At 44.4% G+C, this 22,950-nt stretch overlaps 1 long non-coding RNA gene across 1 annotated transcript in view; it reads left to right on the forward strand.

Annotated features, from left to right (window-relative positions):
• The window catches only part of LOC139440790 (uncharacterized), a 110,312-nt gene extending 97,774 nt beyond the window's left edge, over positions 1 to 12,538 (forward strand). Inside the window, exons 5-6 of the long non-coding RNA XR_011650980.1 lie at positions 10,961 to 11,134; positions 12,404 to 12,538. This is a non-coding gene — a long non-coding RNA (uncharacterized lncRNA). The remainder of the gene's footprint in view (positions 1 to 10,960; positions 11,135 to 12,403) is intronic.
• The last annotated feature ends 10,412 nt before the right edge of the window (positions 12,539 to 22,950 follow it).

The following is a 22,950-nucleotide window of genomic DNA, read 5'->3' on the forward strand; positions in this document are numbered from 1 at the left end:
TGTATTTTATTTTAAGTATATTTCATTGATTATACTATTACAATTGTCCCATTTTTTTCTCCCCTTTATTCCCCTCCACCCTGCATCCCCCTCCCACCAGCATTCCTCCCCCCTTAGTTTATGTCCATGGGTTGTCCATATAAGTTCCTTGGCTTCACCATGTCCTATACTATTCTTAACCTTCTCCTGTCTATTTTGTATGTACCACTTATGCTTTTTATTCCCTCTACCTTTCCCCCAATCCTCCATCTGCCCCCTCCCCATTAATAACCCTCCATGTGATCTCCATTTCTATGATTCTGTACCTGTTCTAGTTATTTGCTTAGTTCATTTTTGGTTTTGTTTCCTTTTTTTAGGTTCAATTGTTGATAATTGTGAGTTTGTTGTCATTTCACTGTTCATAATTTTTATCTTCTCTTTCTTAGATAAGTCCCTTTAACATTTCATATAATAAGGGCTCAGTGATGATGAACTCATTTAACTTGACCTTATCTGGGAAGCACTTTATCTGTCCTTCCATTCTAAATGATAGCTTTGCTGGATAGGCATGTAGGTCCTTGCCTTTCATGACTTGGAATACTTCTTTCCAGCCCCTTCTTGCATGCAAGGTCTCTGGAGAAATCAGTTGATAATCTTATGGGAACTCCTTTGTAGGTAACTGTCTCATTTTCTCTTGCTGCTTTTAAGATTCTCCCTATGTTTGGTCTTGGCTAATATAATTATGATGTGCCTTGGTGTGTTCCTCCTTGGGTCCAGCTTCTTTGGGACTCTCTGAGTTTCCTGGACTTCCTGGAAGTCTATTTCCTTTGCCAGATTAGGGAAGTTCTCCTTCATTATTTGTTCAGATAAGTTTTCAATTTGTTGCTCTTCCTCTTCTCCTTCTGGCACCCCTATGATTCAGATGTTGGAACATTTAAAGTTGTCCCAGAGGTTCCTAAGCCTCTCCTCATTTTTTTGAATTCTTGTCTCTTCATTCTTTTCTGGTTGGATGTTTCTTTCTTCCTTCTGGTCCACACCGTTGATTTGAGTCCCAGTTTCCTTTGCATCACTGTTGGTTCCCTGTACATTTTCCTTTATTTCACTTTGCGTAGACTTCACTTCTTCCTCTATTTTGCAACCACACTCGACTATTTCTGTGAGCATCTGATTACCAGTGTTTTGAACTCTGCATCTGATAGGTTGGCTCTCTCTTTATCATTTAGTTCTACTTTTGGAACTTTGGTCTGTTCTTTCTTTTGGGCCATATTTCTTTGTGTCAGCACACCTGTTATGTAATAAGGGGAGGAGCCTTACATATTCCCCCAGGTGGGGCAACATAGGTCACTGCACTGTGGTGCTGTATGTGGGAAATAAGTCTGAGAGGGAACAATGCCACTTACTTGGTTCTCTCGGCTGGCTTTCATGGTCCTCCAGCCAAGAGAGCTTTGCCAGCCTTGCCACAAGTCCTCTCTGCCCTGGCTGCCCATCTCTGCCCCTCCTACCAGTCTGGGTGAATGTTTCTCCTTTAACTCCTTGGTTGTCAGACTTCCATACAGTTCAATTTTTCTGACAGTTTTGGTTATTTTTTGCTTTTAAATTTGTTGTTGTCCTTCTTTTGGTTGTGCAAGGAGGCAAAGTGTATCTACCTATGCCTCCATCTTGGCTGGAAGTAGTCTGAAACATATTTTAAATGATTCTGCTATGTCTACTCTACTCTTGGTACACTGTATTTTAAAAGATCAATTTACAAGGCCTTAATATGATTTACATTTTCCATAAGCTTGTTGATTGCTTTTTGAGAATCTTAGCCTACATTTTTTTAAAGCAACCAACAAAAAATAACAAAGAAAACAAAATGGAATCAACTCAAGATACAACTACCATAAGCCCTAGTTAAATGTGGTTGTCCTTTTATCTCAAGCAAAACCTGTTTTAATAACTGGAAGTAATGAAGTAGAAATAAATGTTAGAATAAAATGTATTGCCTAGCCATGAAGATTACTTCCAGACCAGTGGAGGTCGGTATACAACATAGGGGCTGGGGACGCAGGAGGCTTCTAAGGTCCAAAGACGTCTAGACTCAGGAAGGTCAGGATCCTTGGGGAAAAGTGTTTGATGGCCCACTGTACTACTTTACATTTTTCCAGAAATATTTCTGTTTTACCCACCTAAAATGAATAAATGCCTGCAATTTTCTGCTGTATCAGTCTCACATGTGGAGAAGTGACTGAGTTATATTTTAGCTGAGATACTTACTACTAATGTAGTTTAAGTAGGTAAGGTGTTTTTCATTACTTATTGCATGATTGATCCATGAAAGAATTTTAATATTTCACTTACTCTATTGAAGAGCAGATCTATTTAGAAAATCTTTCCATTGTTAATCATGAAGGCATTCAAAGTGCAATTATGAAGACTTTTTTGCTAAGTACTCACCATTCATATATGTTTGCTACTATAAGTGAGAGTGTGTATAAATGAAGATTATTTTCACTGGTTAATGAAATCAGAAATTAGTCTTTTGCTAAGTTTCAGTTAAACCTTTTTAACTTTCTTGGTACTTGACTATATGGTATGACCTCAATGTGGGAATCTTCCATTTTGTTTATAATTGAGGCTTTGTCCTTTTTACTTAAAGGGTAAATTTGTTTATATCAGATCATCCTGGGGAGGCATAGAAGATATTATTACTGACTAAAATACCAAGGAAATAGTTATCTTATTTTCCATTGGTGGGAATTGTAGTTTTTGTTCTTTTGAATTCAATAAAAAGTATTAATTGTGAACAAAAATTATACTCTCCAAAATCTGTTTGACACCAAAAGTGAGAACCTAGAACCCCAAGGACACATTGATTACCCATTAGCCCATAGTGCTCAAGAAAAAATAAATAGGTATAGCATTGTTTTCTAGTGTTTACCAATTTCCATGGTGTAAATGTTCTTCCCATGGCTGAATTAAACTAGCAACTTGACATCACTGAATGCTAAGTTGGAAAGAGATGTACACAACCGCTGTGACAAGCTGGCACACACTGCATCCAGCACACCACCCCCCTCAGCTAGGATCTCAGCATTCCACAAAGTGCTGTGGAGTAAGAGACAATGATAGTCTCTGTCTTCAGATCTGTTTGTTTATTGTTTGCTTATAGTTTCTTTGGAAAGAAAGCATGACCAATTAATAGAACACTCTGTAATACTCTGTAATCTTTTTTTTATAGCTTATGCTAACACTCAGCTCGGGGAAAAGGTAGAGGTGAACAGATTAAATCTAAAGCCAGTAGCAATATAAACAGGATAATTGGAACAACTGTAAAATGAAAAAAAAATTTTTTTAATCATCAAACTATTAAAATATATATATAAATATAAACAGGTGCAACCCTTTGGTGAAGCAATAGAGTAATAAGCATCAAATTGTAAAGATGCCCCTATTTTGGGGCAGTAATCCCATACATAGAGTTTATCTAAGCTACTGGTCCTAAAAGAAAATCAAGTGAATACTCTATTCACTGCAGTGTTATCAATAGAAATAAACAAAGAAATAAATAGAACACGTACAAACTGTCTCAATATCCAACAATAAGTAGCGGTTAGCTTAAGTGTTTATAGTAAACAGAATAATAGCTTCCCCAAGATATCTGTGTCTTACTCTCTGGAGCTTATGAATGTGTTACATGACATGAAAAAAAAGATACCATATTTTTCAGACTACATGATGCACCGGACCATAAGACACACCTAGGTTTTAGAGGAGGAAAATAGGAAAAAAAAATTTGAAGCAAAAAATGTGGTCCTACTCCTGCCTCCTGTGACCCCACTCCACTGCCACCCCCCTGCCCCCCAGCGGGCCAGGTAAGCTACATTCTGACTATAAGACGCACCCCCATTTTCCCCCCAAATTTGGGGGGGGAGTGCGTCTTGCAGTCCAAAAAATACGATACTTACTTTGCAGATATAATTAAGACTACAGAACTTAATATAAAGTGATTGCCTTTGATTATCTAGATGGACTCTGGTCAGGTTATGCACCCTTAACAGCAGAGAAGTTTCTCCAGCTGGAGCTGACAAATGACGCAGAGGGGAAGTCAGAGATATTCTAACATGAGAAGGGTTTGATGCACCATCGCTGACTCTGCTACAGAGGGGCCTGCAGGCAGGAACCAGAATGAAGCCTCAGGGAGGCAAGGGCTGGCCCCAGGTAACAACCAGCAAAGATGAGGACCTCAGTGCAACAGCAGCAAGCAACTGAGTTCTGCTAATAACGTGAATGAACTCAGAAGCAAATTCTTCCCAGGTAAGAGCCCAGGCCACTGACACTTGATTTTAGCCTGTGACGTTCAGATTCCTGGCCTATAGAACTGTAATACATTTATATTGTCTTAAGCTGCTAAATTTACAGGAATTTTTGTGACAGTGATAGAAATATGATACAGTATTCTTCATGCATATGAAGTAACATCATGCTCATATTTTTAAATTATCATTGTAAAGATCCTACAGTAACATGAAGAGTTCTTCCCAATATGAAGAGAAGTGAAAAAAATAAAGATTGCTACATGTAGTACTATGACCTCTCAGGTAAAAAATATACATGTATGCAAATGAAGGCCATTACAAAAAGAGAATATGCAAAGGTGGAAATAATTAGGATTTGGAGAGGGACACTTCTTTAAGGGACTGAGCATCAGCTTGGGGGAACTTGCATGGACCTGCCCTTACAAGGAGGTCCTCACTTTTTCCAGAGCACTGGCATTCCTCAAAGGGACCCAGGTGCTCAGGAGCTGCAGCCGCATCACTGATACCTTTTCTTCACCTACAGCAGCAATGAAGTCAATGGAAAGAGCCTTCTCAATGCTAACTTCTTCTATGATCTTTTCATTTTTAAAGCTATGACCCCTGGTAACACGTGGCCAACACTCACAGCTTCCAAATGAGTGTACAAACACAAATGAATGTGAAAGAAAGACTTGGAAAAGGATGATCCCGTTACCTTTGGCAGCTCTGTTTTTCCTTGTGGCTGTGATTTTTCTATTGCCTGATGATATTTTTTCATCTGGGATTTGCCATTTGTTTGAATTGGTAGAATTAAACTCTCTTGGCCTGTAGAAGCACTTGTCTGCAATCCTGACTGCTAAACAAATGCTGGTGAGTCCGTCCACCTCATCCCAACTGCTTCAGGAAGGAAGAGGGGAATGGTGGCTGCAAACTCTGCCTGCAGTAGTATGTTCCAAGGTGAACAGAACTGACTGTAACAAAAGGGAAATTTCTATTTACATAAAATGGTTCAAAGATCGCATGTGCTCCCCGCGCAGCTGGGGGCTGGGATAGGGACTTGTGTGATGCTGCAAACCAAAGCTGCCTCGAGCTGCTTATTGTTGGAGTAATGTATCCAAAATGACAGAGGCAAGTGGTGTCCACTATTTGTGTCCAATGTAGACTTCAGAAGTGGCCACTTTCTCTGTTAAGTGACATCGGAGAGTGGTATGTGCAAATCATGCATGTCCAGGAGAGAATGATCAAGAAAGCAATCATTACTAACTTCTTACAGGCCCAGCACTGTGCTAAGCACTTTGCTTACCTCATTGATGTCCCCATTGTACAGATGCAAAAGCTGAGACAATGAGAAAGAGAGATGATTTGCCAGAGTCAACACACAGCTTTCCCCACACAGCTCTCTCTGCCTGACATTTCCATTGTATCACATTCCCTTTCAGACACCAGGAAAGTGAGGGATCAGGAAATTGAGTCATTTAAGGTGTGACTTAGCACACTGGGGATGTCTAACTCTGAAGAAGGGACACCAGAACAGTCACAGAAATTGGCCTCAGATCTCAGAAGGGCTGTCACAAGTAAAAACAAGCAGAACCCTTCTTTGTAGCTTTAGCTTTAGTGATAAGTTTGGTGGGAAGTCTAGGGGACAAATAATGAGACATAAAAGTAACTCTAGCAATGACAGCTAATCAAAACTTCAGTGGGAGTTAGGGCCTGAGTTCCCTGGCAGGGGAGGGATCAAGCAGAACCTGCACCTGCAGCTCTCAGGCCCACACCATAGGAGGCAGATTTCTACATTAGGTGGGAGGTCCTTCCCACCTGGGAGATGCCATGAGCTCATGAGTGCTGATTCCTCATTATGCCTACAATTTAAGGGAAAGGAAACTAGCATTTCCGAAGTCCTCATCTGTGCCAGGTAATACGCCAGGCCTTCCTCGTATATCATCACATGTAATCGTTACAACACCCGACTCTCACCTTGCCAGATGGGCAACAAGGCAGACCTCACTTATCTCTACATCTACACATACAGATTCAAGTGCATTGCAGTCAAAATTTGCAATGCTTGTTTCCATGGCAAGTGCCATACAAAGAGGATTGGGGGTTGAAGCAATAGTCCTGGCCACCAGCTACCCTAAATGACCTGTTTCCTGGCTCATGCTCCACAAAGGGCCATTCTTGCTTCCAGGAGAACATCCACTGAACCCAGTGGGCAGAAAGAGGGGGAGGGGAGAGAAGCCAATACGTGAGCACAGTTTTTCCTAGCCTGAGGAACGGAGATGTTGAAGCTCTGTGTTTGTTTTCGTTGTTAAGATTGGTATTTTGTTTGTGTGTGTGTCAATTAATTGAGTGCCCAAATGGAAGTCATCTTTCCCAATAGGCAGGTCTTGCTCCAGCTAAAATGGATACAGAGGAATACAGAGTCAGGGAATTCCCAAGACAATTCCTCTCTTTCTGGATGCCCAGCAGACCCTTAGCCTAGCTCTCCTCCCTGTCTTCATTCCTGCTTTCTCCCCTGGCAGCTGGACTGTGGCAACCCAGCGATGCAGCCAGATGGCCAAGGAGAATGGAGGGAAAGTGTCTGTGTAGGAAGCACCTCTGGGCAGATGTACAGAGTCACATGACAGCAGAGAATGAAAAGAGAGAGAAGGAGGGGAGAGATGGAAAGAGAGGAAGGAAAAGCGACAGGGAGAGGCTCAATGAGACAGCAGTGGGGAGGGATGAGGGAGGAGAGAGCAGCAGGGGAGGAAAAACAAGGAGACCAACAATAGAAGGGGCCAGGGGCCAAACAGATGGAGTGAGGCATGAACATCAATTAAGGGCAAGCCCAAATGAGGAGGAAGAAATACAGGAATCTTTGAGGGGAGTGAGGCCTCTGAAAGATAAAGGGAAGCACTGCCAAAAATTTTAAAGTAGGCCAAGAAGAAAAGATGGAGAAGGAGAAGAACCATTATTGAGTGCCAGGTAGTTGGAATTCAAAGCCCACACCCTTTGCCACTCCACTATGCTGCTTCCCAAGCATTGTGCCAAGAAGTGGAACCAATATGAACCTTGGCTCATGGGAGGGGTCTATGTCTCAGCCTGTCCACCTGCCCCAGAGTGCCAGGCCTTCCCCCTTGGACCAGGTGGACCTACCACGAAGGCTGGTGTACATGGATCCTTCATGATTAGGAGTCATGCTCTTACTTCTAGTCATTTTGCATCAGAAATCAGAGCACTGACTTGGAGTGTAGTAAGGGGTGACTTCTCCATTTAAACCCGGACCCTGATGAAAAAAGCATTATAAGCAAGTGGTGGATACTGCTTGTTTGAATTTACACCTGGGCCATCTATTGTCATTTGGTCAACATGACAAGCACTGCTAGTCACTGAGTTTTGTTCTGGATTTTGTCTAAGCTGGAGGTGTCCATGGAAGGAGGTGAGGTTCTTCCTCAGGCTCCTCTTTTATTGAGCACCTACTAAATGGCTGGCTTTGTCTCATTTCAAACACACAGAAACTCCTTGTAAGGTATTCACTGTTACCACCCACAACTGCATTGAGAAATCAAGGCTCAGAGAATTCAACTTACCTGCCTAGATCTGGTGCATTGTCATTCAAAAGGATCCTTCATCTTGGCACTAAATTGAACAAAGCAGTACAGGGACAGATTTGATGGGTACAAGCAGAAGGCAGTTTTATTCTTTCCCACCACTCTCATAAGAAGGCCTCATTGAAAATTTCTTTCTCTCCCCTTAGATGCATGTGTGCAGAGGGTGGAGGAACATATATCAGACCCATAACATTTTCAGGTATTCCTGGATAATAAGTTTTCCAGTCACTTTAATTCACAAGTATGCTCTCATTTAAAAAATTAAAAAGTCCTGTCCAAGATAATGACACTACAGCTGAGCCCTCAACCTACAGTTCAGACCTGCTTCCACAGTGGACCCCTACAGTGCTGGAGGGATGTGGTTAGTTTCTCTTGTCATTCTGGCTTCAGGCAAAGGGTTTCAGTCATATTATTTCTACACTGATGGAAAGCAAGCACAAGCCTCATATTCTAGGGGACATGCATTGAGACCTCCAGCCCCTTGAGCCCTCTTAGCATGTCCTTAATGTTAAGGCTTAATGGCACCTGGCTTTCACATCAGGAAGTACTTGGTGCTCAACCAAGTACCCAAGGCAAAGACTAAAGAGTCCTGCTTTCACCTGTATTATAGAAGTACTGAAAAGTCCTAGCAGAGGTCCAGCTTTGTGGATATGACATTCGAAACTGTTGCTCTGAAAATGTTATTTATTAGGCAAGTTTTGTTTATTATGCTAAATCAAAATCAGAGCTCTTGATCAAATAAAAGCTGGCCTATATTCCTCCATAGAAAGGTATATGTATAGGTCACTTGATAAATGTATTGATTCAACACTCAGAGACTCAAGATAAATTTCTCATTAACTCTGAGTCACAGAGGCAGTCACTGGCCATGTTCAAGCCAGCACATTCCAGAGAAAAGGGCATTCAAGCCAATGGATCTCAAGGGTCATGGCCCCACCCTCAGGGCTAGCCACATCAGGTGTGGTTGGGCGGATGCATCAAGCTATCTTAGCTGAAGAAGATATCTTAAAATCACCCATGCAACCACCCCTGCTCCAATGTCATGCTCAATGGGTAGACTTCTGATTATTTACGTGTGCACCACCTCACTCCAACATAGCAGTCACTGATGTGGCTGACAGAAAGATCATACAAGAGTACGACAGTGTTTCATGCTGCTGTACCAGCTCAGGTGGGCTGGAACTAGACTTCCCAGAATCTCCTTCACTGCATGGTTCCAGGAGAAACTTGACCAAAAGAGGAACTTGCATGGGATGAGGAAGACCAAGGTGAAGCAGCAGCTATCACTTCCAGAAGTTAGTCATGATAAGGTATGATGACTAACAGACAGACAGATGCAGAGGTGCCCCATGGGTCCCCATATCCACCTGCTCCCCTTCATGCTGTGTCACTAGGATCACCACAGAGGTGGTGGCTGCACAGAGGTAATGGCCACATCACCCACACCACACCCACAGCATGTGGAAGACCGAGGCAGCTGGCCAGACACATGGATGTTGTGACTGGAGAGAAACAAAGTTCCCAAGTTATGAAACACAGAGAAAACCCATTCTTTAATAGCATGGAGCATGTGGTAGATATTTTTCAGAATAATTGGAAAAAGCAGACCTTCGGAAAACTATATAACTGATAACTGATCTGGTATTTAGAATGATCTGTGAGCAGATTAGCAGGCTGCCAATGTTAGCTGATTACAAAGACCTGAGAACAAAGGGAGTGTAGACTCCAGCTAGGGAGAATGATGAGGCCCACATCATTGTAGGATCTACGACTTTGTGCAAGAAGAAAGGAAAACTTGCCCACGACCCATAGAAATTTTACTCAGCTGGTGGCTAAGGCTTTTTATCAATCCCTTACTGAGGAGCAATCTGGAAGATAGTATCTAAACCCCATTTTTAAAATGTATTGTGCATATGCATCTATCATGGATATGAGGGAGCCTAGTGCAGCGACTAACTGCGTGGATGCTAGGGCAGATTCCCCAGGTTCAAATCCTGCCTCTGCTACATCTAGTCAAGAGAGTCCAAACTGTCTGTTCCTCAGTTTCCTCACCTGTCAGATGAGGGTAATAGTAGTACATATCTCATGGAGATGCTTTGAAGAGTAAATGAGTCAACATTTATTAAGTACTTGGAAGAGTTGTTGGCACATAGTAAATGATATATAGGTGTTTGCTATAGAGGAATGGATTTAGTTTTCATTCCACAGTGCAAATTCAAGGGTCCTAGTAAAACCTTTCTGCTATCTTCCTAGTTCTAGTTAGAGACTCTCTCTCTCTACCCCTACACCCGTGAATTGCAACGGCACCTGGGCAGTTGCATGTAGGGGCATGGAGCTAAGGTGAGCAAGCCCAGGTGAGCCACCTCCCTGCAAAATTCTGCTTTGCAAAGACTGATTCCCAGCCTTCATGATTGAAGTTCTCGAGTGGAACCACTAAGTCTGCAAATAATTTCCCTGGGTGTTCTGCCAAACCCGGGTTTGAAAGAGCTTCTCTTTCGCACCTGCCCAGTGGGTTCTGACTCTGGGTGCAGCAAGACTGTCAGCAGTTGCAGGCTCCTTATTCCAACTTATTGGCAAATCCTAACCGGTCCTCCTGGGAATCCTAGCAAATCAGTCACCTTCCACTGTCCTGCCATTGGGCAAGACTGGGCTATTCCTCTGGGCTCAGGGCTGTGTGTTCTCACATTATGATTTCTTCTCTGTTGCTTTAACATACTTTTTTAGTCACCACATCAAGGCTGGGAGATGGTCTTCCCAAACAGCACTGATGCCCACTGACCCCCTTGGTCTCCTTGTTCTTTATTAGGTCCTGAGGGAAAGGGCAGAGGTGGTTAAGTGGTAATGAACATGAAATTGAAGAGGCTTTGTCCTGCCCTGGGCCCATCACCTCCTTGGCAAGCCATCTACTGTGGGCCTGTATGCTCCTATGGTATTTGGAAGGAAAGGGAGGGAGGGAGGATATAGGCCACATATTGTGAGCCTCCTTGTCACAGAAAAGCAGCTGGAAGTTGTCAATGTTCACATGTGACAGCTTTTATTTCACAAATTTTCTTAAGTTCATACACTGGCACGTACTCATTGACAAGTATAAGACCCCTCTCCATGTCTTCTTTTCAGAGCTCTCATCAATGAAGATTCATGGCCTCAGAAGAAATCACCAAGCACCTCCTTGGCCAGGCCTTGAGGAGGCAGAAATAAATCAGATGTGGCACTTTCCTCCTTGGTTTTCACAGTCATGCAGAAATATGCACAAATTGATGAACCATAGGGCAAGCTGGTGGATGCTGGAAGGTGGGTACCCAGAATGATGGCAAATGGATGAGCCCCCATCTCTGCTAGGGGCTCAGAGAAGGCTTCCCCTGGGGGCAAAGATGCACAAGGGGATTCCAGGCACAGATTTCCAAGAAGCTGCTCAATATACCAGCCCACTGCTCTGCCAAGAGGTCTTGGCCATATACAAACATGGAGTCCATCACACAAGTGTATTTCAGTGGGTATTGGAATTAGAGGAATCAAAGACCTTACCCAGGGACAGGGATGAGAAGGGAAGGCAGCCCAGGTGAGGCCTTTAATCCAAACACAGGCTAGTCCTCATGGGATGTCTATAAATTAATTACAAGCACTCTTGAGAATGGATGGAAGGTGAGCTCCCAGAGCAGGCTGAGTCCCTGCTGGGCATTTCATCACTTTCCAGGGGACCAGCCCTGGACAGGAAGTAGCCTATTTCCCCAGGACTGCCCTTTCTACCAGCCCCTTTCCCTGGCAACTGACAACAGCTGTGGGACAGCCACCCCCATGGGTCAGCACACCACCCTCCCTCCCACACCCTCTTTTAGCATCTCCACCATTGACAAACACACTAGCAAGCAGGCATGGAGTTGGTCTCAGGTTCCCCTGTGACGGGAACCTCTGTGCCATGGTCCCAGGGCTCTGAGTGGAGCTCAGAGTTCATCTGTCCCCAGAGCTTCAGGAATGAGAACTACTTCTCCATTCTAAGCAGCCCCCTGAAACCTAATTCCTTGTCGTAGGAAAGAGGAAGAACAGTCTGAGGCTCCCCTGGGGTCTGTTCTCCCTCGAGATCTGCCCTCTCACAGTCTCTGCCAGACTGTGGGCCCTGAAAAGTAGAAAGTTACCCACTCATCCTTAGATGCCCAGACTCCAACAGGAAATGCTCCATGGGTGTGAGGTCTTTGCTCTTGGCTCCAAGAGTAAGAGCAATGATGTGAATTCTGTGTGTCCCAGATGTGAGGATGTGGGGAGCTGAGAATCATGTCCCCTGCCCCAATAGGAAGATTTTTTCCCATGGGATGACTTTGAAGACACAATATTTGTAGTGTGCGAGCCTTTTAAAACAGAACACTCAAAAGGGTATGAATATAAACACCCACCTGCTTTTCCAAGGACATAAAATAGCTTTTAGAATGACACAAAGCCTCCTTTCTGTGCATATTTCACTCCATAGGGCACTTCCTAAATGAGCTGATGAATCTGGGTCCAGAAATTCTATCATGTGACTTAACCAGCTTTTTTTTTTTTTTTTTCCATCCACCCTGATTGAAGCTGAAACATTCCAGGGAAACTCGCTTTCCAAAACTTACACCTCTCCAGAGAGGCAGAAAATAGCTCGCTTTCAAATCCACTGTAGAGATTTCACTTAAAAAATAAAATAAAATAAAATGGAACCAAATACTCTTGGCATCTAATCTGAGTACAAATTGAAAACTATACTAGTGTTTACATGGTTTGGGGTTTTATTAGGAAAGAGTTGCCTGGCATTAATAATATGAATAATATGATGTTTAGCTGGAATAGAATTCCCACTCTCTGTCCTTCCAGACTCTGGGGAAATGGGAACACCCTGTCCATGCTCTGGGCCTCCACAGGCTCATTCGAGGAGGAGCTGCGGGATTTCAGGTGTAGATGAGAATCACAGCCGCCATGGATCTGACATCATGGATTTACATATATAAGACCTAGGTGGTTTCCTCTGCCCCTGGTACATGGATCTCATCCATCCCACTGTACACATGTGGAAACTGAGGTTCAGATGGATTAAGTTCCTTGCCTAAGAAGACTACACGGGCAGTAAGTAAGGAAACAAGAAATTGCATCCGAGTTTGTCTGCATTCATTTGGTAGATGTCTCAATTCATCCAACTGACTCAGTGGTTCTCCATGTGTCAATGTGTGTGTGTTTGGGGGAGAGAGATTTTGCTTCCTCAGGAGACATTTGGCCCTGTCTGGAGACATTTTCTGTTGTCGCATCCGGGGGTGGCTACTGGCATCTAATGGGTAGAGGCTGTGGATACAGCTAAACATCCTATATTATACAGAACAGCATCCTACAAAAAAGAATTATCTGGTCCCAAATGTCAGTAGCACAGGATTGGAAACCCTAAATGAACTCTCAAGTGCCAGGTAAATACCAGATCACATGATATTTTTGAAGGACACAGAACAGATGTCTGTTCTCACAGTCACACCAAGCAAATGAGAATTCCTTGGTCATAGACAAGTTCTGTCATCAGTAGAAAAGAATACTTTCATTTTTTTTCCATAAAAAATATTTAAGGGACAGGTGGTTAATTGCAGTTGAAATATTTGGGGGAGAAATACTCGGGAAACTTCCTTTTCCTTTCTCTGAATTACAGTGGACCCTTATAATTCTGAGGACATTGTAGTATAGAAGTCATAGAGCTCAGTCCCAAAGGCATGATTTCCTCTTGGAGATTTCCCAGGGAGACCCCTGAGAGGCACTGGGAAATCCAGCTCACGGCTCACAGTGTAGCACTGAGACCTTATGTAGTTGGGTGAGAGGTGGTGTTTTGAGCAGTGTCTTTTGGAGATCATCCTTCAGAAACCCCCAAATCCAGAACTTGATAAATTGAGGTATTTTGCAGGAGTAGTGTTGACATATAGAAAGAAAGAAAGAGAGGGAAGGAAGGAAGGAAGGAAGGAAGGAAGGAAGGAAGGAAGGAAGGAAGGAAGGGAGGGAGGGAGGGAGGGAGGGAGGGAGGGAGGGAGGAAGGAAAGAAGACAAAAAGCAACTATGGAATCATCAGAACCACACCCAAGAAGTTTCCAAAATTCGGATACAAAGAAGAGGTCAGGAACCAATAAATCATGGAATAGGATACAAAGAAGAGAAAAGGCAAGAATGAACAGGGTTCGTTGTGAATATGACCAGGGTTTGTTAAATGGGGGTCTGCCTGCTTATGTTAGAGTAAGGTAAGAATCAGATGAACACAATATAGTCCTGCTCTGACTCTGGAGATGTATCTAGGTCCCCCTCCTGAAGCTCCGGCCTTCTCTGTAATCTGAGAGAAAAGCTCCACCATTTGGGGCCAAAACCCCAGCACTGTGTTCAGTGCCACACTGGCCTGGCAAGGCCATTAGAGGGAGAAATGCACCCACGTGCTCACACTCAGCCAACCTCAGCCTTTGATTGTACTGTAGCTCTGAGAAGGCCCATCCTCAGCTCATGCCTACACATGTGGGGACCATGGACCGGAAACAAGACCAAAAGGATCCAATGTGTCTGTGGCCACGTATGCACAGAGATGCAAGGAGGATGTATTTCAACCCACGCAGGCCTGCAGACCCTGGGCAGAAGCTGGTCTGTGCCATACTGTACTTAGCCTGTGCTATCCAATTTCATCATTGCTGGCTCAAAATGGGCCTGCAATTTTCATTTCTTTATGGGCTTAAGTAATCTATTGCAAATGTCACCAGCAGGCTGTAATGCATTCTTGCCGAGGAAACTGCTCTTTCTGTTCAGTAACATTCTGGTTGAAGTTTTGCCGGGCCGGGTAACTGTTTTACATTAGTTATAATGGTGTTTACATTGGATGCACCAATGTTTAAATCATTGGACAGATTTGTTATTAGTAGGGAGGCAGTGGCATTGTTTAGTCCACGTATCTGGCTGGGTGCGGGGTGGAGAGGGGGCTTCTATTAGTATTGATAATATTTTACAAGAGACCTTGCAGGGATGTTTATAATAATAGCAATGCTGTTTATCTTACCAGGATTATGTTGAAGCCACTTTAATTGTATTCATATTAAACATATTTGTGTTAGAACTGATGTAATATGTTTAGCATTAATATGAAGGTTGCTAAGTTGGGGGCTTTCGAGATAGAATTAAAGGGCCAGGAAGACAATGGGACATATGGAAAGCATTTGGGGGGTTTCTGTTCTTGTCTAACAAGAGGGATTAGTGCATTTGCCGAAATACAGTATAAGATGTACAGTGGGCTGTAACGCCGGCATCTGTTTCCCTTACGATCGAGTTCTCTTGGCTTGTGTGCGCCCGCAATCGCTCTGAGTCCGTGCATTCTCACCAGCTCCACCAAAGCCCACATGTCAGGGATACTTCAGATGCTTTGCAGCTGGCTGTCGCACCCAGAGATGTTTCAAAATGGATTTTGTAATGGCTTATAAAAGTCCCACATTGTGCACTGGCGATTATGGAGTGTGATATAGTGTGCACAAGAATGTTCCCAATTCCCTCCGCGCTGTATCCATCAATCTGGCTCTATTAGGCTTGGCAGGATAATGGCCGGAGCGAGGCTCTGGACTTTATCTCCAGCTGAAAGAAGCCTCCTAATTATCTACTCATCAGAGCTACCCCACTCCTGGCTCAGGGAGACTGCTGCTAGCTCAGGCCCTCAAATTCCAAATCTTCACAGTCACCGTCCAGGCCCACAAAGGTCAAGATGCAAGATTGTGTCCAGCCCAGCTGCGGAGTCGTAGTCCCAATAAACCCTGGAAGTCCATCTGGCTTCCCAGCTGGAGGCACTGTCCAGTTAACCCATCAAGGCTCAGTTTCCTGGTCGACCCCCTTCCAGGCCACTTCAGTTCCTTGGGCCCAGATGACTTTCTGAGTCTGTGTGGCAATGGTGCGGACCCAGCCCAGGCAAGTCAAGAGCACTGGCTTTCTAGAACATAGGGCTGATTTTTGCACCTCCCTGCAAGGCATCTGGGAGGATTCAAGGGGGAAACGTGACAGCACCTAGCAGAGGAAGTGAACACACCATGCACTTATCATTGGCTGAATTAGAAAAGTTCATGGAACGTTTGGCTTTTACAGGAAATGAATGGTTTGCTTGACAGATGTGTCTGTTTTCTAATAGAATACTCAAAGAATATTTATAAAGACCATTTCTTTTTTACATAACACTTCTCACAAGTATTATCCTGTAAGCTTGTATTATTATTGTCTGTATTATATTTTCATCCCCATTTTATTGATATGGAAATTAAGACTCAGAGAGATGAGATGATTTTGTCCCTTTGCTCATGATTATGTCCTACGTGCTGTCCGCTCCAGCACAGAGTCCCTCCCTGTCCCACTGTGGCTAACAAGTGGCTGGGAGGGGAGAGAACACACAGGTTCACCACTTACACATGTCTTTTGCTTTCCAAGACACCACACTGTCTCTCTTCCAGAAAGTTCTCAGGATGTCTGCAAATGTGGAAGGGGCTTGGAGTGGAACACATGCACAAATAACTATAGTGTAAGGTGCAAAAGAACTTAGGAGGCATGACAGACAATGTGGTGAGATTTGAGAAAAGGAAGAGACAACAGCTGGCAGGATGCAAAGACCTCACAAAAGAGGTGGAATTTGAGCTGTGCTTGGGAAATTAGTAGAACTTACACATGCATAGGGACAGAAGGGCAGGCTAGGCAGAGGGGACAGTGTGAGCAAAGGTCTAGGTCAGGAAAGTGGGAGGAACATGGGAATAGCAGGTAATATTTTCCTTTGGAGTGGCAGGTCCCACGGAGTGCTGATGTGTAGCTGATCAGGGCAAGCTCACAGACTAGGCTTTTTCCTTTAAGAAATCGGGGGGCCAGGGAATGCTTTAGAGCAGGAGCATGACATACATGATCAGAGCTATGTTTTCAGATGATTAAACTGAAAGCTTTGGAGGAAGTGGATAGGAGGAGGAAGAGGGGCAGGCTCACCAATGTCAGAGTAGTTGAGGCCAAAGCAACAGGGGTGTTCATAGGGGTGGAAAGGGGGCAAGAATAAACATGCCAGAGAGACCAGAAGTAGAAATGTGACCACATAAGACTCTTTCCTCACTCAGCTCCTCGGAGGGACACCAGCAGCAGCTCAAATGAGAGCAGCCAAGGAAGAAGCCATGTGGCAGCAAGATTAAGCCCGTGTGGTGTTCCCCAAGCGCTGGTGGGTGCCGTCTCTGTATCTCACCTTGGAAATAGACTTTGGAGGTTGTATGAGTTTGCTCAGGCTGCCATAACAATGTGTCACAGTCTGGGTGGCTTAAACAACGGAAACTTATTTTCTCACAGTTCTGAAGGCCAGAAGTTTAAGATCACAGTTCAGCGGGCTGGGTTTTTCTAAGGCCTCTCCTCACATTGTGAGCCATCTTCTCTGCGTCTTCACCGTGACTGTGTCCAAAGTTCCTCTTCTGAAAAGGACACCAGTCATATTGGACTAGGACTCACCCTAATGGCTTCATTTTAATTACCTCTTTAAAGACCAGTCTCCTATTAAAGTAACATTTAAGGTACATATTTTGGGGAGACACACTTCAGCCCATAATAGATGAATGTACAGTTTCCCCGCTCCCTGCCCCCACCCCCCATGTCTAGTATAATGTAAGCCCACACCAAGCCACAGAAAAAGAAGACAATTTCTCAGGCTCTCTTCAATGGCCCAAGAAAGGACTCATCTTCCACCAGCAGCAGACAGAGTCAGGACCAGGAGGTGGGTAGGATCTAGGGCCAGCCTGCCCAGGTTCAAATTACAGCTCCACCACTTAGTGGCTGCATAGCCTTGCTGAGATTGCTTATCTCTGTGCCTGAATTTTCTCATTAGTAAGGTGGAGTTAATGGTATCTTTACGTGTTGAGCGTGTTATGAGGATTAACTGAGTGACCATATGTACAGATTTTGGATTATGCCTGGTACATGGTAAATGCTCAACACATGTTAATTATGGCATCCATTAATATTCTGGGTCCCAGCTGGGATGGAGGTGGCATACACTGAAGGCAATAGTTCAAGAAGGAGTTTACCAAAGAGAAATAAAGTAATAAATAGAGCTTTTACCAGCATTTTACCCAGTCCACAGGAATGTGGGCATAGGCTAGAGAAGTTTAAGTCATTGCTGCGGGGTCATTATACAGATCATCTGTCATAATTCACCCTGAGTGCCCAGTAGCACAGAGCAGGCACTGGCAGGAGGACAGGGCTGAGTGCTGATCAGGCTGTCAGAGGAGAGGAAGCCTGTACAAATCACAAGAACACAGAAGGGCCTGAGACTAGACCATGTGGTTTATTAATACAAAGCCACACTGGTGGGAAGGGTGGGGGACATAGGCAATGAGTGAGACTATGTTGCATATCAAGTCACATCCAGCCTCCTGGGGTGTCCCCACAGGGCCAGGTCTAGGTGAGGCAAGTGAGGCACTGACTTCTGACACAGAATTTAAGAAGTAGCCAAAACTCAGTAATCAAGAGAAAATAACATTTTAATGCAATCCCTTTCCAAATCGAAATCCGCCCCCCCAAAAAATCCATAATGAGCAAAGTATTGAAATTTCAAATAAAGACAAGATCAGACCCTATACCTGCACAGTGGTCTCACCTGCCTCACCCTAATTCTGGTCCTGGATCCCCAAATTTCTTCATGAGTCTAGCCTCACTCTCTGTGACCCTGAACTAAGTCCTTGTCTCAAGCTGCTCCTCATTAGAGGGCAGAAATAGTCTTGCTATTTCTGAGCTATGGAACTTGGGGATTTTGTTTCACCTCACCTATAAAATGGGGCTTGCATCACCTGAGTCACAAGGATATTGTGAGGCTTAAGACACAAGAGGCTGACCGGAGCCATTCCCTTTCCTTTCTCCTCCCCCCTCCCCCCTCCCTTCCCCACAGGCAGTGTCTCCTAAACTCTAAGCCAATGGGCAGCTGGCAGCTTGTCCCAGGCTAATCCCCTGAACCTGTCCCCAAAGCCCCCCTTTTTTTCTCTGACTTCCCAGTGAGCTGGGGCACTTCAACTTAGGCTCACCTATTGTTACTTCTATGCTAAGTTCTTCTTTGTTTTACTGTCCCCGGCTTTAATAAATGGATCCTTATAGTCCAAAAAAAAAGATAAAAGAGGCTGAATGTGTTATGGCACCTAGTTCAGTGTCTGGAGCATATACTTGAGAAATGTTCAGTGGAGCTAAAGAAATCATTTTAGATTGGCTTTAATGGTGTTCACACATCACTGTATGTGGACATTGAGTGGGAAAGTTGATGTCCAAACTCAGGAGGACATCTTCACAGATGGCACAGTATAATTAAAATGCAGACATTTAACTTTGACCTTAAAAGGGGAAAGATGTGTGTCTAAATCAGGTCTGAATGGTCCTTCCAGACCCACGAACCTGTGAAAACCGGCACAGAGTACCATTTGACAGAGCAGACAGACGAGGCTTTGAGAAGTCTTGCACACTTCCCAACTTTGCACAGAGAGAAGATCGGGCAGAGCTACTGTCAGTGGATGAGGCAGAAACCCGGGTATCATTGCTGAGCATCAGAGCCATGGCTGGTCCTCACAGAAGGGGTGCGGCGCTCTGTGTGGGGTTGGTGCTGATTCTAGGAGCTGGTGTAGGGTGGAGCATGGACCATACAGGGATCCACAGAGGGATAGCACGTCAAGTGGGGTCTTGCCCGAGTTGTAGAGTGCCGACTACTACCACCCAACACTGTGCTCCCTGTGTAGGATGGCTCATGTGGCTTTGCGTCCTGATGCCCAGGAGAGTCCCAGTTTATACCTGTTGTCCTGGTATAACTGTTAGTAGCTCATACCTTTTACTATCAAACATGTCTTGGTCTGAATAGAAATCTAAAGCATCACCTTAATTATAGCACCTTTCAGGCAGAAGACATTGAGCTGTGGATTTTTTGTCCTCTACCAGGAACTCCCTCCCACCCAGCTGAAAGCTCTCCTAGGACCAGGTCTGTGTGCTCTGTCTGTTTCCCGGGTAGCTGGCCCAAGAACCAGCTCAGAGTGGACACGCTCGAAATGCTAGCTAAGGGGGAACTAAACTGAGTAAGCCAAACAACTTATCTTCTCTGCTGCTGAGCCTGCCTTCCCTGTACTCCCCATGAAGGCATTCATTCCTGGTCTCTGACTCTCCCAAGGAAGGGACAACTGTCTCCAGAGCCACTGTGCTGGGTGTGAGTCAGAGAGGAAAGCAGAAATGAAAGCAAGCCAGAAAGCAAAGAGGCCCTGCCTGGCTTGCACTCGGTGTGAAACTAGTGCTGAAGGCACACCCTGTGGAATGGGGATGGGGTTCTCTCTTCCCACTGCAAGGGGAACCCCCAGCCTTGCTTCTCAGAGCACAGCAGCAGCCCAGACCCCCTGCACAAAGCGCACCCACTGTCAAGACATTTAGTTGAGAAAACCGTCCTAAGTGTGAGGAACGTGGGACCCAGAGGCAATAGCCAGGGCCTGACCTGGGAAGGGGACCTGTTTGGCATCACTCTGTGCCTAAGTCTGGCCTTTCTGGATCCTGCCTTAGTCCTCCCAGCTGCTCCCCTCCCTAAGGAAAGTCCTTTCCGTTTGCTGTCTTTGCCCCTGACCTTGGCTCTGGAGGAAACCTGCCTCACTCTCTTGGCTCAACATTACACCACTTTCCTCCCCAGACCCTCTTCAAGGTCACCTTTCCTTAGATCGATGGTTCTCATACGTTAGTCTCAAAATCACCCACACGGCCTGATAAATACAGATTGCTGGGTCTCTGCATCCCCAGTTTCTGCTTCAGCAGGTCTGGGATAGAGCCCAAGAATGTGCATTTTTTTACACGTTTCCTGGTGATGCTGATGCTAGGGGTCCTCCCTCTGGCTGCACATTAGAATCAGCTGGGGAGCTTGTGGAAGGCCCCACACTGCAGTCCACACCCTGGACCAATTACACTCAGATCTGGCAGTGGGACTCAGGCCATCAGCATAGTTTAAGGCTGCTCAGGTGATTCCAACATGCATTCAAGGTTAAGAAACACTATTTTCCAGAAACTTGATTTTCCTCGGCCCTTCTGCCAATCACAGCTTCCCATCTAATTGGAAGTGAGCAAGTCCCCGTTTTCCTCCATGTGTGCTCAGCACGGTTTTTCCCCCCACCACAAGGTCCTCTCACATTTAATCCATCTCCACAGGGTGGTGGGTAGGGGCTGGCAGCGTCAAAATTTGTGCCACCTTCGCACAATATTTTTCAACTACTAGTTCAACATTTATTTAATGGGGCTAGTGAAAACATGTTCTCTTAATACAAATTGCACTCAGAAACAGGTTCTCCTGATCATTCATTTCTGTGGCCAAAGAAAATTAAATGTTCTCTATTAAAAAAAAAATTCCCATTTTTCTGTGGTTCTGGAACTCCCTTCAGTTGTCTTTTGTGATTTTGTGAATCAGACCAACTTCTCGGGAGGACTAATAAAGCGTTTAAATTTAGATAGTAAAATGAATCACTGACATAAAGCACACCACATCAACATGCTCTTGGATTTCATAGTCTCAGCTGACAGTGCTTGCCTAAGCATGTCACAAAAATACGCAGCTGAACTAGGCAATTGATGGTAAGGCTTAAAAAAAAAAAAAAAGAACTTCCACTCAAAGGTGTTTTGTATTTGGATGAGAGAGGGACCAATTTACATTTTGCCAATTATGTAAAGCGTTACACACAGAGGTTCTAAATAAATTGGCACCATAGTTCCAATTCATTCTCAGGAAATTTGGCCTGCAAAGGATTGATGCCCTGGGAGGTGGTCCAGCTGGCCTTCCCCTCAATCCACTTTGGCTTCCAAGTTATTCTTTCCATCACAAGCATTCACAGAGGTAGATATGATAACCATTTCTGCTCACCAGAAGAGCTGGCTCCTACAAAAATCAAGAAAGAAAAAATTTTAGGCTGGAGGAAGTTAGCACCGATGCCCCACGCAACTGAGAGGCCAAGTGAGCTGAGACCTCAGAGGTGTTGATTGGAAGAATGAATATCACGTGGGAAAGGAGAGACTGAACTCAGAAAGCTGTTTTGAAAATTTGATCTAGGAGACGAAGAGGGAGATGAGAGAGAAAGCTTGTAAGAAGGCAGGACCAAAGGGGAATTTTGTTTGTGTTTGTTTTGTTTTGTTTTCATCAGATTAGAGAGACTTGAATTCCTCTGTATAGGTCAGGAGGACTGGTACAGACTGATAGAGAAAGTACCAGTAACACAGGGCATTTTGTCACTCAGGAGGCAAAGAGGGGGAGGTTCTGAGTGAAATTTACCAGAAGTTTGCTTCACTTTGCTGCCTTTGTGTGTAATCACTGTTTTTTTTTTTTTCCTTCTCACCAGTTTAGGAGTATTTTGTCCCTAACAAACTCCCGTGGAAGTGACACATTCCTGGGTGACAGCAGGGTCTATCACAGGAAAGGGACTTCTTGGGAGAGGGTTGAGTCATGATGGCAAATATTACAACTGGATTTCTAAAATCCTGTTTAGAGTGGCTTTTTAAAATTCTGTTAGTTTTGTTTTGCTTTATTTTTTTATTGAGTTAAAAAATTCCAAGAAAGTGTACAGTACTAGCCCTGGCTGGTATAGCTTGGTGGATTAAGTGCAGGCCTGTGAACCAAAGGATCACCGGTTCAATTCCCAGTGAGGGCACATGCCTGGGTTGTGGGCCAGGTCCCCAGTAGGGGGCATGAGAGAGGCAACCACATTTTCCTGTTTTTCCCCCTCTCTCTAAAATTAAATAAACACAATCTTAAAAAAATAAGTGTGCAGTACTAATCTCAGTGTAGAGCCTGTTGAACTTTTACACGTGTATATACTCACATAACTACCATGAGATCAAGATATAGAACACTCCCAAGCACCCTAGGAGGATCTCTTATGCCCTCCCCGAGTCAATACCCCACCCCCGAAAACCACTGTTCAGACCTCAGTCACTGCAGATTAAGTCTCCTCTTCTTGGACTTCATAAAAATGAAATCACACAAAAATGGCTTCTTTTGATCAACACATAGTCTATGAGATTCATCCACGTACTGGCAAGTGTCATTATTTTGTTTACTTTTTTTATTGCTCCGAAGTACTCTATTATATGAAAACATT

The sequence above is a fragment of the Desmodus rotundus genome, chromosome 1, assembly GCF_022682495.2.
Source record: "Desmodus rotundus isolate HL8 chromosome 1, HLdesRot8A.1, whole genome shotgun sequence".
Taxonomy (NCBI): domain Eukaryota; kingdom Metazoa; phylum Chordata; class Mammalia; order Chiroptera; family Phyllostomidae; genus Desmodus; species Desmodus rotundus.